Source organism: Puntigrus tetrazona, chromosome 18 (assembly GCF_018831695.1).
Source record: "Puntigrus tetrazona isolate hp1 chromosome 18, ASM1883169v1, whole genome shotgun sequence".
NCBI lineage: Eukaryota > Metazoa > Chordata > Actinopteri > Cypriniformes > Cyprinidae > Puntigrus > Puntigrus tetrazona.
The window spans coordinates 19,352,182-19,367,181 of NC_056716.1; positions in this window are offsets into that span (position 1 = coordinate 19,352,182).

Here is a 15,000-nt window from a genome sequence, read left to right on the forward strand (position 1 = left end):
TGTTCGACGCTGCTCATAACATGACGACGGTTTGTAAGATCGCTAAAACTTGGAGCCGGGCAGGATCTCCCACCTCGCTAAGGCCCAGACGGCGGGGAAGGCCAGATATTGCATCATTCGTTTTTTACGACACCCGCCAAAACAAAGATGCCAGGAAAGACAGAAGAGGACAAACGCATACAAAGCGCCACATTTAATTTACTTTATAGTTTAGATTAGCACCAAAGCACTTTATGTTGCTTTAAATGCATATGGGACGCTATTCTGAGGGGATTTCAGAATTGCAAATCCATGCAATTGTGCAGTAAATGAAGTTTTTAAGCTTAAAAAGGACGCAAAAAGTATCAAGAAAGTGCCATAACATTAGTGCATAGGACGTGGTTATGTTCAAAATCATATGAAGATTTATGCTGGGGCTACACGGTATATATCATATGCTTCAGAAGATGGCCGAGAAAAGTAAATGAACTTAAATGATCTCGAATCTAGTCTCTAAAGATTATGTTTATAAAATGACTTAAATGTTGGTTTATTCTACACGCAAATGCTTCAGGAGTCTCGAAATGTAGCTGTGCCTGGAAGGACTTATTTTTACTGTGCTTTTAGAGGCTCGGGAGAGCTCGTCCACCTTGTTGTAACGTACGGAAAGGAGAGATCAGAAATCGGGCTAAATCGAATACAAGTCCACAAATATCAACTTCACACAGATTTCATCTGTGCCAGCGGCTCGTGAAAAACGCACACCTTAGAGCAGCAGGAAGCTAACCTGAAAGTCCAGGACCCGACTTTCATCTCAGCAGCTAAACGAGGAGACGGGTCTGAAGGACAAGAGGAGTGACATTGGGTATGTCTGGAATGGATGCAACTTTCGTGCGCTGACTACAAACGCTACGCAGTGCGCGATTCTCTGCACAGGATGCTGATTTTCTGTATGCAGGAAACACAAGGGTGATCTTCTACATTTGCCAAATGGTGCAGTATGCAATGCACTTGATGTGGTCTCTTCCGCTTCCATTGAACTGTAGCATTTTATTAGTGATTTACTCATGAGGTTTTGTACTGTATGAATGACTCGGACTGTGTGGTTCATCCAGAAGAGGTGTACAATTACTCTTTTTATAATAATGAAAGTTCGATTCCTTTCCATTTAAAATCCATCAGTCCAACAAATGAACGAGGGACCTAAGCAATACATAAAAACTTGAGTCAATGACTCACAGATGCCAGTAAACAACCAAGCACATTGTGGCAACGTATATATATATAAACACATAATTTCAGCTAAATGCATAGCAATGTGCTAAAACACTCAAGATTTAATAAATAAATAAAAACCAAAAACAGTTTCAAAGAGTACACTTGAATTAGGCAAAAATTAAAAATAAAACTAAATCCAAACAAACAAATAAATAAATAATCTAGCTTTTTTATAATTTGTTCCATGTTTCATTTGTTTTACTTGGATGGTTTTTTTTATTTAATTTTTTTTTAATGTAAAGTTTTATTATTAGAAGTAGTAGGATGAGGATAATTTATTTTGTATTTTATTTAAATGTATTTAATTTTCCTGAAGTGTTTTGTTTTTTCCTTTTATTTCTCTACATATTTATTTGTAGGGTCATGTGTATAAAAAAGGAGCATTTAATGTCATAACAAGAGCTACCCACCAAAAATCTAGTTCTAGTAATTTTCATCTGTTTATTTTTGTTATGTTTCACGTGTCATTTGAATAGGACCGTACCACATAGGACTTTAATGATCCCGCAAAGTTGTTTGAGTGCACTACAACACTAATAATCAATAATGGCAATACTCGGATACGGTTAGAAATATGCAATTTTATGAAGCTGTTGTGAAGGCAGATTAATCAAAGAATGCAATGGAGATTCGGTTTACTGTAGTTTTTGTTTATATGCACATTCTGTAATGAGAACAGCTGTAAACATGTGCATTGTCTGATGGCACTTAAACTTTAATGGTCTGTGGAAAATGTGAAATTCATTAGCAAGAAGGTTCAAATTGCTGCTGTAATCAGCTGAACAATACAGCAAAGCGTTTCACAAGTGCATTTTTCTTTTTTATTGCACTGAAATTGAAGCGTTATGTATAGGGTTATTTTGCCATCGTCTGTAACCTCCAATATCTCTTTTAGACTTGCATTTTATGCCCTGTGTGCTACAATGATGAATTATGCTTGTGTAAATTATGTCATTAGTGGTGGTATAAGCCTTAAAAAGCGAGATTCACTGCAATAAAGCCAAATGCTTTATTTTCTCCCGTGAGTTAAATAAATAATCAATTTGTGCATGGAATAACCGATTGTCAAAGTAACAGATTAACCACTGGATTAGCGTTGGTCGCGTTAACTGACTTATCAAGGTAAAAGAGATTTTAAAATAAAAGAAATTTAAGATAAAAGACTGCTGCGAAACAGCTTCTTGTCTGTTTTGTTAAACAAAGCCTAGAAAAACTATATGACATGTATATTCATAAGTCATTATTTGCTTATTAAAAGCTTCTTCCAAACCTAGTTTTCATAAAATTTTCAATAAAGACATTTCTAGACAGTAAATACAATTAAATTAAATTAAATTAAATTAAATTAAATTAAATTAATTTTATTTTATTTTATTTTATTTTATTTATATTTTATTTTATTTTATTTTATTTTTAACTTATTTTTCCATTATTAGTTATTCTTCCATTCCTCTTAAGAAAAAGATCTTTGGAGAAAAAGAGGACAAATGTAAATTTTTTCTTTTTAGTTTATAACAAAAAGCAAACACAAAGTTATCCTAATTGCTTTTTTTTTATATAGCAGATTTTATAGCAATCAAAGCAAGTCCCGCCTACAAGCACATGGAGTTTAATTCAACAGATTCACAATAGGAGAGACTTTAATACAGTGCAATTTCATGGCGCTTTGTGTTTGTGTAACGTCTCAAACAACTTAAAAACACAGTAATGGAAAATAGACTGTGCTCAGCTGAGGTTTCTGAATGCTCTGTATTGATTTCTTTGAGAAATGAATGTGTTTTTTCCCAGGCTGTTTACTGTAAACATCCATGGACCGTGAGTATCCTACGGTCATTGTGGGATTTGATGCAGGAGGGTTGTCCTGTCCACGCCCTCTAACACTCTAATTAAACGCACTCCAGCGGTTGCACGGGGCAGGGCGAACGGAGCTGGGGTTAGCTGGTCAGGGCCGACAGTACACGGAGGCCTGGGCGAGCAGGAGGACGCGCCCATAAATCCCCTCCTCATCCCCCTGCTGGAGCTCCAGGCGTGCACTTTCTGGGGTTTGCAGAGCAGAACAAGCTCCCAGGCAAGTTCATCCCTCACTGAGTGAAGATTTGTCCAGCCACCAAACTCCCGGCCTGGCTACACACACAAACAAAACCCCAGAAAGTTTGGGTGGTCGTTTGCAGTATCTTTTATTGGAGCAGTCTGGTGGCTTGTCTTAGTCTCAGTGCACAACGGTGGTTAAATCAAATGAAATGATTTTAATCATAAATATTCTATACTTTTATTATTAGTAGTAGTAGTAGTAGTACTAGTAGTAGTTGTTGTTGCAGTAGTATTTGGATTAATTTGTTCGTTTGTTCATTCATTCGATTGTTCGTTCATTTGTTCATTCATTCATTTATTCATTCATTCATTTATTCATTCATTCGTCTCGTTCATTCATTCATCTCATAGCAGGAAATTTCAGTAACACTTTTACAATAAGGTGTCAATTGTTCACAGTTAATGTATCAATTAACATGAACAAACAATGAACAATACATGTATTAGTTCATAAAAATACAAAAAATCATTGTTAGTTAATTTTAGCTCACAGTGCATTAACTAGTGTTAACAAAACACAACTTGTGATTTTAAAAATGCATTAATAGATGCTGAAAGTTTAATAAATGCTGAAAAGTTTAATAAATGCTGTAGAAGTATTGTTCATTTTAGTGCATTTTATCTCACGTTGTTAACTAATATTAACTAACCAACCTTATTGTAAAGTGTTACCAAATGTCTTAGTACACATTTCTTGTACACAGTTTGGAGTATTAAATTAAAGATATATTAACAAAAAAATATATTAATTTAATTTTAGTTTTCAAATGCTTCAATGAGTTTCATTATTATTATTATTGGATTTTTTTTGTAATTTTTGGATTTTTGGGTTGTTTTTCGTGTCTTTCTTGCAAAGTACAAAGGATGCTGTTTCAGTTAAAAAAATGTTTTGCCGGAATACATTATTTTAATTACTTATCGGTGAAGAAAGATGCAGTCAGTGCTTAGCAGGACTAACAGAGCAATGCTAATCGGCTAACGGTTACATGGGTTCTGAGTGAAATTGTTGATGAATGAAAGACAAATGGTGTTGTTTTTTGAATTGGCGTGGTGTTTCTGCAGCCTCTGCTTTTGCAGCGTCCAGATGCCCTCCTACCTTCTCCTCCTGCCACTCGGCTGTATTTTGTTCCCCAAAAACATCCACGGATTAAATACGAGGAGTTATTTTCTTCATCATTAAATCGAGATTGTTCTGTACTTCCTCGCTGTTTATTGACATTTGAATCCCAAATGGTGAATTCTGAAAGTTTCCCTAGTCAGAAAAAGTTAATATTAAAAATGCACTCAAGAATAGTATTGATTTATTATCTGCCGTTAAAGCGGGCTGGCTTTTTTAACTTTTTTGTCTCCGACTCTCCATTCCTGTCATCTTAAACAGAATTATGACATCATTAATGAGTAACGGATGGAGGAGAGCCCACGTATCTCGTTGTCTCCTGGGAGGATTGAAATCCTGTGGAATGAACCCACTTTCTTTGTAGTGTTTTGAGTTAAATGAAAATGTGTAATGCGTGTAAGAATAGCAGTGTGGTTATATGCGCGGTATGCGGGGATTTTATATAACTCTGGGAATGGTCGATCATACACAAATAGGAGCGGCTGTCGGGTCGCTTCATTATACATATGCATGGTTATGTCATTTTAATGCATATAACGCCTTCCATATGAACCTCTGCTTTAATTCTACGTGATCGGTTTTTGTCCTTCATAGTCTTCTCGAATCTGATGCGCTGAAATTGTGCAAAACTGCAACCAAATGCACTTATTTTCACTCACTTTTCCCTAAATAGAAATATGTGACCGTAATACAGCGAGACACGGTAGGGTTTGATTTGACATTCGCATTATAAGATGTTGATTCGCTTTCTCCCGCGAGTCACGAGCGCTTAACTTCGCACCATTATATGGTTAGTTGCGCTTATCACATGCATTCGTTTCAGATTCTTCTCGCCGTCTGCGACCCTATTAAAACTGGACCGTCTTGAACCAGCGCATTAGCAGATGGATGCATGCACGCAAGAAGGTGAAACGCTCTCTGCATTGTCAGTTTAGAGGAGTCTCTCAGAAACAAGGCTGGCTTTAACGTAAAGGCACGCTCCTGTGATGTTATACTGTGTTTTCTCACAGCTCTGTTCCTTGTTTACAGTGCTTTAACCTCCGAGCCCTTCCGCCCCGTGCTGATGGCAGTCATTCTTGTTATTTGTGTTGTAAAAAGAGTCTCTCGCCTCTTAATATCTAATAAATGTTTGGCTTGTATGTTATCATTCTGAAATGTCCTCTCAAGACATCCATTAAGTTGTCGACCTTGAAAAAAAAAAAAAATTATGCAAGGTAAGAGCTTACAAAGGGAGGCTCTCGCGTGGAGTTCAAAGCTGTGTGCAAGTAGTCTAACGCTTTTTTTTTTTTTATGGTTTGATGGCATCAGCACATTTGGTGTTTAAAGGAATATTCTGCTCATCCACTTTCCTTTGACATCTAAAGGCACGGTATGTGGACTTTTCTCTTCCTTTTCGAGTTATATATGTTTTGCTGTTGTTCCTCTACCTGTACATTATTATATTAGTTGGCTGCATTTTATTATTTGCTTTCAGCATCGTGTCCTCGCACACAGTTCGCCTAAAAATGAAAAATTAGCTGAAAATTTTCTCCTCCTTAGGGTATCCAATGGATGTAGATGAGTTCGCAGGTTCGGAGAATTATAGCATGCTATCACTTGCACACAGATGGAACACTTGCAGTGAATGGGTGCCGGCCAGAATGAAAGTTCAAACAGCTGATAAAAACATCACAATAATATTCAAATAACCCACACCTCCAGTCCATCGTTAAGGTGTTATCCATCTCAGTTTTCGCTTGTAAACATCTCTTTATCTGAGCATATTTCTCTCCTGATTCAGATAAGATCACATTTTCTTTGAAGAAAGCAATATTTAGAAGGGTGGTATTTCAGATGGTGGATGGGAGTGGATTACAGATTATTGTGATGTTTAGGCTCTGATTCTGACGGCACCCATTCATTGTGACGCAATTCTTCAAATCTGTTCTGATGAAGAAAAACTCTTGGATGGCCTGGAGCGAACTATTCCTTTAAGGGCACAATCATCTGCAGATACATACACAAATCATATGAAGCGTCCATGATACCGTAGCATTGCTTTTGTGTCATTTTGAAACCCAAGGTTCCCATTCATCGTATTTGCATGGAAAAGAACAAAGATCAGTCTTAGATTTGCTCCTTTGTCGGCAGCAGAGGAAAGCAAGTCGCAATGAAAGAATTTTTATTTTCGTTTTCCTTCAGAATTTAAATTATTTTCTGCGGTAATCAATACCGCACAACAAACGCAGTCGATTTCACTCTTATACGTCGCACCTGTACCATTCGTTTAAGGTAAGCTTCAACCTGTTTCGCTCAGTAATTTCGCTTTTCATTTTCCTGCTTCTTTCAGTGCTCGTGGTTCATGGATGCTGACCTTCTTAAGCTTTCCCCAGAACTGCAAAGCATGTCTGCCGCAGCGAAAGTAAGATTGTGTGGGGAGAAAGAGTTGAACTGACACAGCTCTGCGCTCTGTGCTGTTTCTGTTGCTGACAAATACAGGGATTTATGAACATGCACTGTGTGTCCTTGGCAAACTAGTCAGGCAACAACAGAGAAATTGGGAGAGAAGCACAGGAGACAGAAATAAACTCCTAATCTCTCCTCTGCCCTTCTATAAACATTACCACCTGTTCCTCCTGCTAACATCCAGTGTAATGGGACTGTGTTGTGCCCAAAAAAGGCCACTTGCTAGAGTTGCTAATCCTCTCGGTGGGCCTCGGTGGAGACCCAGAGGACGTTCAGAAGACCGCTCGTGAGCATGATGGTTTGCGTTTCCAAGGAGATATTGTCTCCCACTGGCTATTGCTCATATTCACAGCAAGAGATCGATAACTTTAGCATGCGAATGCATGCAGCTTGTTTTTTTTTTTTTTTGTGTTTTTGGTAAGATATTCCAAAATGTCTAGAGCAGCATATGACATTTTGAAAACAAAACAAAACAAAACAAAAAAGTTAAGAAATGAATAAAACAATAGTAATACTAAAAAAAAAAAAAAAAAGTAAATAATTTATTTTTAATGTATTTTTAAACCTATAATTTTATATTATTATACATTAATATGATACTAATTATTATAATAATAATAATACATTTTATTATTATTGAAATAATTCTAATAATTATATATAAGTCTATACTTTTATTTTAATATTTATATAGAAAAAAATACATTCTTATAATTCTTATATTAATTTTAGATTGTATTTTTAATTTTAGCACAAACTGCATATTCCAGTAATCAGTATTTTGGTTAGATAAATATGATTTTTGATTGAATACATTTAATCTTAATCAATAGCATATGTTAATTAATGTATTAATCTAACATTGTTTAATTAAAATAGAATTAATGTTTTGATTTCCTGTATCACACTTACACTTTCATACAATAGCTGAACTGTTGTTTTAAAAGGCGGGATAAAAATATATATTTTTTCCTTCTTTCTTGCTTTCTTAACTACAAGGATTTTTCCAGATCATAATTAAAAATAATTTTATTTCTCCTTACAAATTTATAATATCCCAAGATATTTTACATCACAGATAATTATACTTCATATTAGAAACTCACTTCTCAAAAGCAACAATTTTAGTCCATTTTCGTAGTGAATATCTTCTCATCCGTATCGTTGGAGCCGTTGCATGTTTGTTGCCGTTTCTTTACATTCAGGCCTTTGTCTTGACATTTCAAGTATTGTCCTTAATGTTCGTCTGTGATTTCATCACAAAGCTGATCCCCAAACAGCATGGCGACACTCCAAACTGAAACTCCAACAAGCACATTTGGTCGTTCGTTTGGCTCTGGTCTGTTTTCCAGAACCTGAAGGGATTCCTGCCTACATCACATTAGCGACCAATCTGCTTCGCAATCTGTGCTTGGACTTCAAGCATTGCCGAGTTCTGTATCGCAATCGCTTCTCCAAGAGGGCCCGACTGACATATGAACTGAAGCCCTTGTGATTTTAATTTTTACAGTACGCCTCTTCAACTGTTGGTGTGGCCCTGCTGTGCCGTGAGAGGAGTTTGGGGAGCGTTAGCGTTTTTATGCTTGCTCTAATACCCGTGCATGGCACATAGAGCTGTAAAGAGCCATCGTGCTGTCATAATCGTATGGCTGGAAATGTTATGAAGCATTATGTAACTAATGATGTGTATGCAGAAAGTCAGACGGTGAGAGGAAACAGAGTGGGGTGTGAGTATGTGTGCTTGTCTGCAATTAGAAGTGTATTTTAGATGTTGTACTGAAGCCGCTTGGAGGAATCAGAGCTGGATTCTCCGCTCTAATGCTTCGTTGCCTTCAAAGATAGCATGACGTAGAAGCTCAAGTGGAAGTCGATTTAATAGTCATTTACAACTATTTTTTTTTCTACTGTAATGCAATACTGTCCAAAAAATGTACCTATAAATACGAATTGCTGCCGTTTCCATTTGAAATGAACACTAGATGCATTAAAACTCAAACTATTATTTTCTTTTTCATCAATAAAGGCAACGCCGTGACAGTTATGTAATACTATGACTTCGAAACAATTGTAACATCCTGCATGATTTGAAAACGGATACTTATCGTCACATATACAGCTTAAAATCGCATGCGGCTGCATCAGCGAAAAAAAATTTTTACGTTACTTTTGCGATTTTTAACACTATTGGGTAGGTTTTGGTTTGGGTTTGGCGTAGGGGATGTTTCCAACATGGTAGAGCCACTCACTGGATATTTGAATGCTGAATATCTCCAAAACGTATTGAACAGCGATATAAAAGCCGCATTTCAGACCGCAGCGCTGTAATCAAAACGTGCACTTAAAAGTGCGTTTCCAGTGCCATTTCAAACTGCTGCGAAACACGCAGTAATGTACATAATTACAGGGTTGCAGAAACATATGTAGAAGCACGTATTTCCAACGAGCCTGGGTTGAATCAAGCAATTTCGATTTGCTATATTCTCTTTGCACGAATGTATGGTAAGTATGCATACTTTCACATGTCTGATTTGATACAAACAGCTTACATTGTGAGATCAAATAAACACAGATCACACAGTATATAGTATATATTTGCTGTAGGAGAATGTGGGGAGCAACTTGGATGCGCTAGATTTATGTAAATTAATGTTTTCTACTAAACACAATATATATATAAATTTATTATTATATGCACAAAGTTGGATGCAATGCATTTCTGATTTTCTCATTCGAATATAGGTGATGTTGGGACAAAATAAGGTGTTTTATACGACAACAATGTTTAGCGTGTGTTGTTTTGTGACAGAATTCACAGCCAAAGCGAGCCTACGACGTAAACTCTAGCTTACAAGGTTTGGACAAGAGCTTGCAAGTGCACCGGATCGCATGTCACGTCATCTCATAAACAGCTCAAATACAGCTTAAAAGTATTCTTATCCATATAATCCATGGCGGATTATGCTCATGCGCACGCTGTAATCAGTGTTTAAAGAGTTTAGAAGTGACAGTCCGGGACTGTGTTTTATGCCTCTTTTCGAGACCTGTTGCTTATCTTCAAAAAGTGTTTGGGAAGTCCAGATTTATCCCATAAAGCATTGCATGAGAAATTATAAATATGTCATGCATTACTGCAAAGTATGAAACAAGTTTTTAAAGTAGTTCGGTGTATTTATAAATGTAATATTTAACACGGTATGTGCTGATTTAATTTAAATGAAAATACGTTGGTGGATGCTCACATACAGAGCACTAATTAGGTATTTCTCTGTTATCCTGAAAATACAACCGTTTTATTCATTGTAAATGCATTAAATAAAACCAAAGGTGAAAGCAAAAGCGTTTCGTAATTATTGAAAATTGAAAACAAATGCTGTTATTTTGAACTATTCATCAAATAAATCCTGTTTTTGCATGATTCGTTTATTACATTTTTACAGCAGCATAAACAAACAGAAGGGAACAGAAATTAGATTAAAAGCTAAAACTACTATTACTACCACCACTAATAAAAAATAATAATAATAACAATGATAAAATATCACATTAATAACCTCACTCTGACTCATAGGTTGAGAGCAGTGTCCAAAAAAATTGTATTTTCAAATAAAGTAGACATTAATTACTTCAGAAAAATGAGAGGAGTAACCTGAATGACATTTAGAGAAGATAAAAACGTAAAATAAAATAATCTAATTAATCTAAAACAAATGTATCTCACTTTATACAAAACTATTAATCAGCAGAACTGTTTTTAAATATTTATTGAACGGTGTATGTTACGCTGAAGTTATAAAATAATGATGCTACAAATGTAGCTTTTTGCCACAGGAATAAATTACATTTTGCAATGCAACCAAAAAAATATATATATATTTTTAACTGTAAAATATTTTACAATTGCATTGTTTCATACCGTATATTTAGATGTTTTTGCTGAGTTTTTCTCCAAAACATTTTACCGTCCTCAAACGTCTGATGAAATTTAAGTTTTAATGCATCCTCATTGTTTGTAAATTAATCCACTACATCAAAACATAATAATAAACATAAGTTTTGACATCAGTACGTATCTTCCGGCTTTCTCGGGCCGTGTGTGTCTACATTAATTGACTATGCTAAATAGCTGCACAGTTCCAGGTGCTCGGCCTCGGTGTGTTTGCTGAAGGGGGCTCTGATCTGACTCTCCTACATGGGGAAATTATCCAGGCTGGTTATGACACACCACGCTGAGCCAGGGTCATCTGGAAGCTCATGAAATAACCTCGACCACCTCCAAGACTTTCAGCATATGGCCCTGTTGACCCTCAAGGGCACAGAGACTCAGAAAAAAAGCCTCAATATGCTCTGCTGTTGAAAGAGGCCTGACTTGTGAATTTTAGATCCCCTCAGCTCATTTGTTAAGCTTGTCACTCAAAAACGAGCAGCGCTTGGGCTTAAAGAGGCTCATAAAGCAGAGCGGTTTCATAATACCTTGGCTTCTGAAACAGCGACGAAGGTATGTAAGTGTTTTGACTGTTTGACTGTTTCTTGCTAGCAATTTACGAGGAAAATCCAGTATCCAACCGAAATGAGTGTTCATAATGCTAAAAGCCCTTATATTTTGACTAATCGTATTGTGGAAATTTTGAATAAGTTTTTTTTTTTTTTTTTTTATGAATAGCCTACTATATATATATATATATATATATATATATATATATTTTTTTTTTTTTTTTTTTTTTTAGGATCTTGTGACACTGAAGACTGAAGAAATTATGCTGAAAACTGAAAACAGTTCTTTAAAATTGTTTAAAAAATTAATGAATAGCCTACTTTTTATTCAGCAAGGATGCATTTAATTGATCAAAGTGAATATGTTTTTGTATTACATATATATATACACATATATATATGGAGGGAAAAAAAAAAATATATATATATATATATATATATATATATATATATATATATATATATATATATATATATATATATATATATATATATATATATATATATATATATATATATTTTTTTTTTTTTTTTTTTTTTTTTGTTCTTAAGACAAAACACTGATACTATGATACTGAAGACTGGAATAATGATGTTGAAAACTGAAAACTGTTATTTTAAATTGTAAAAGAATCAATTTTATTATTTTTTTAACCAAAACAATAAACAATTAGTTCAAATGCATTAAAAATCTACACACTTTTGAAAAATAATGTACGTGTTATGCTAACTTGTATATAATACAGTAGATATTTTTGCTACTCTATGCTGTTTTATCTTTCCTTATACCTGAACTTTCTTTACTAAAAAAAGAAAATATGGATTCAGAACCATATGAGGCTGTGTAAATGATGTCAGAATGATCCATTTTGGATGAACGATTCCTTTAAACACAGTTTGAGATCCAATACCTTCTGTAAATAACTCTTTTTTTCTGTCTGCGATAAGATTAAGGTTGAAGGTTTTCAAAAGCACAGGGCAAGAGTGGTTAAAGATGTATTAAGGCAGCAGAAAGATACTTGAAACCTTATGATGCTCAGAAAGTTTGACATTTATGTTCACAGGAAGAAGATGGTGGGAGCAAACCGCTGTGGTGATGAGGTGTTATTTTGCACCGATAAAAATATATGCTTTATTTTCATACCAAGCATATAATTATAAACTCTTCCAGCTTGGTCCTTAATGAATAAGGGAGGAAGGGTGAAAAGCTCAGAGAGAAACATCAAAAGCTTTCCACACAGCACTCTGTGGCCCAGAGCTGCCCACACACGCAGGCATTTCCATCTCTGAGCCCATAGCATCACACCCTTTACTCATCCACCCAGATCCAGCCACCTCAGCCAATCACAGAGCGGCGTCGTGACCGACTGATGCCCTCACCCTGCCCACAGCCAATGATCTCATCCCCTCGTGGATCCCGCCACTTCTGGTGCCTCTGCCGCGCTTGCCCGAGGTCACCGGGATTTCTAGCAATTATCGCTCTCTTTCTTTTCGCCGCTCATGCTTCCATTCAAGCTTTTTTTAGCACGCCGTGTTCAGATGGGGATGAGAGGATGTTCTCGGGTGCCTGTTCGCAGTTTGTTCAGATGAATGCAGAAAGAAACAGAAACTAGCCAAAGTCCCTCCTACAAGAAAAGTCTGTTCGCTTGTCAAGCGGCATCACCAGCTTCTAACAGCCCTGGCTCTTGGAAGTACAGCTCCTGTCTGCGCGACGGTTTAGATTGTATTTCAAAATAACAGTACAGACGTTCAGGCCAGTGCAACTTCATGAGTAGAGTTATGAATAAATACATATTAAATGACTGGCTGATAGGATATGCACAAAGACATGAATTAAAGTTAATAAAGACATGTCTTTTGCGGTTTTTATCATTCAAAGAATTTTGTCAGAAAAGAAAAGGAATCAGATGTATGAAACAGCATTGATAATATAATAATAAATGTTCATGTGATCACGTGACACTGAAGGCTGGAGTTATGAGGTTTTGCATTACTGGAATAAAGTACTTAAAAAAAGATATATATATATATATATATATTTAATTTAAGCTGTAATAATATTTAATAGTTTTCTTGTTTTTTTTCATTATTTTTGCATTTATTTTGTTTTTGGTTTTTATTTATTTTGATTTGTTTTTCTTACATTTCATACTGTCTTTAAGTCTTGACCTCAATGTTGTCCTCCCGAACATCTCTTGTTTCCTCCTCACGGTGCAGGTTCGCAGGGACACAGGGAGATGGTTTATTGTCTTATTGGGGTGCTGAGCATTCGGGCGCTGTGCCTTTTCCTGTTGGATGGAGCCCTGCAGGGAAATCAGGAAGGAATCAGTCTAATCCAATGAGCCTGCTGTATCTCTCAACACATTGTGCCAATGAACAGAGTGAACACACACACTTTCTAGCAATGCTCCATCAATCCCTCGGTGTCCCTCAGCTACTCTATCTTCCTCCATCTTCTTGATTCTCTCACAGTACACCTGTTTATTCTCTAACCATCTTCACTCTTTTCCTTTTCCTCGGGCTAAACTCAAACATCATTATGAGAGAGAAGAAAACAAACCCGGCGTCTGACTGCTGCATGGTGCTCTCGAATTGGACTGGTGGTCTACAGCTGTCCTTTTTGTCATTTCGGTATGGAAATCAGCCCATGCAGCAAATGCAAACTTGGAACAAGTGGTAAGTTATTAATGACACTTTCCTTCCGAACTCATTTGTTTGTAACGAAACGTCTGGTAGGGTGACATCGGCGCATATAAACTTTGACAACTAGTGTAAGCTCCTGCTTAGCGTGGAAAACACTGAAGGTTCATTATTTCAATCACAGATGGCTATAAGCACCCATTGGCATGAATTTCCCAGTGTTTTGTATCTAATCCCTTCCTGGCAAGGGCACCGTGTGTAATTGATGACTGGAGGATGGTATCCTGTCAATCAAATATATAGGGAGGGCGGAGCTAGGAGACGGAGGGATGTGTGACATTGATGGGTGGGTTATTACTCATAATCATTTATTCATTGACAGGTTGACCTTTGAAAGTTAAAAGCCTTAAACTTTTATTTCACTCATTATTTAATCGCAACTTTCCAGTTACAATATGTTATCGTCCTTAAGAGCTACATTAATAACGAGACAAAACATTCTTAATGTTTTATGGAGTAATGCTTATAACTTCATGACATAATATGTTTTTAGAGAATAACATTTTTGGAACAAATAACATTTTTGGAACATCCTTATGATGCCATTGCATGGGATGAACATTTTTTGTAACCTTATTCTAATTACGTTAACATTACGTTAAATGTTCTTGAAATATTAATAAAATAAACATTGCAATATTGAAGAAAATCAATGCAAATGTTCTAATCATGACAAAAAAATTAAACTTTAGAGTGCAAAAATAAAACGCTATTCAAATAACTTTATATTTGAGTGAAAATAAAGTTAGTAGAACACTAAGAAGTTTTTTTTATGTGGAACCGTAATACACACTTTAGTTTACTTTAGTAAAAGATTTTCTGATCTTTATGTTGGGCTCCAGTTCTTCATTTAATGTAAATGTCCACACATTTTTGCCCATTTTAAAACACATCAAAAT